The sequence below is a fragment of the Otolemur garnettii genome, unplaced genomic scaffold, assembly GCF_000181295.1.
Source record: "Otolemur garnettii isolate 467f Iridium unplaced genomic scaffold, OtoGar3 scaffold00041, whole genome shotgun sequence".
NCBI lineage: Eukaryota > Metazoa > Chordata > Mammalia > Primates > Galagidae > Otolemur > Otolemur garnettii.
In genome coordinates, this window is record NW_003852436.1 from 2135416 (window position 1) to 2137022 (window position 1607).

The window sequence follows — 1607 nt, forward strand, 5'->3', positions numbered from 1 at the left end:
TTTACTTTTTATTAGTTTCTACACTTAATTTTCAAACTCGGCAAAGACAAGGGCTAGAATATGTATGAATAGCACAGTTGCATGGTGGATGGTTTTTTTCAAAGTAGGAACTCTGTACTCCTGGAAATCTATTATCTTTAAATTAACAAAGAGTAAAAGGCATTTTTTGACATTTTTGCTTGAGGTACTGGATTAAAAATATGCCACTTATGCTTGGTACATTTAATTAAATGTTTGATTTGAGCTTATAAAGAACTATTTATTTTAGTCAGTTCAGATTACGATAGATCATTGAAAATTCCATTAACATTATTGTTGACACTTTGATAAAAAATGTATATCTGGCAGGATAAAATGTCTCTGGTAGCAATTTTTTGACTCTTTCATGACATACATTTTGTATGATGAATGTTTTAATCTCATCATCTTTTAGTATTTTCCTGATTTTGTCCTTTATGACTCAGATAATGCTATTTAATCAGTGGGTCAGACTAATAAAGCCAAACTCATGCTCAGTAAAATTTTAGAATAAACAGATTTAAATGAATATGTTATCTTGTCAGTATCTAGTGGGTTTTTTTGTATGTGTGTGCAATTGCCCATACATTTGTTGCTCATTTTATGTTGTAAGCCATGGGAAGATGAAAAGCATTTCTATGTAACTTGATCTAAATAGTCTTTAATAACATCTGAAGTTAGGTTAGATTAAATACAAAGGATAATGATATTAATAATAATTTTAACAAGTAGTAAAAAATTATTGTATACATACTCTGTGCCTGGAACTGTGCTAAGTATCATATGTGTCTGATCTCAGCAGCATAGCTATTAACTGTAGTTTATAAGTGACTTAATTGAGATTCTGGAAAGTTACATGATTTGCTGAAAATTCAGAATTATTAAAAGTTAGAAATAAAGAGCAGCTTGTTTATTCCAAACAGATATAAAATTGTGTTTCATATGTTGTCATTGATAGTTGAAATATTTATACCACTCAACTATTTTGTGTCTCACTATATTTCTCCTATGATGAGCAGTGAGTCTCAGACTTCAATGTGCGGATCTGGTTAAAGTGTGTCTTCTCATTCAGTAGGTCTGCGATGGGGACCCGAGATTCTGCATTTCTTATGAGTTCCCAGGTGATGTCAGTGTTGCTCACCTGGGGGATACCAGTTTGGAGGAAGGCTCTAGAACAGTAATGCTGAACACAGCATAAAAGGAATATTGGGAAACTTGCTCATCAGATCATCTTTAGAAGCATTTAGAAGAAGATTTTTCAACCTACAGTTCTCCAGGGAGAATCTCAAAGATAGGGTCTTCTCCACCTCTTAAAATCAGAGCTGTAGAGAGCCCCTGAATGCCGATGGGAGTGCCTGCTACATCTGTCTCTCTTGTGTTTTGAGGTAGGAAAGTATGACTGATTCAGCTATTCCAGCTCCTAGAATACTACAAGTCGGGGGTGATGGTGTCAATGCTCTGGAATGGGCAAGGCTTTTTAAAAGGAAAAACAAAATAAGGGGACTGAGTTAGAAAAAGAATAGAGGTGAGAGAAGGAGAAAGATGAGAAGAAATGGAGGAAAATAGCCAATTACATATGATGGTGAGTG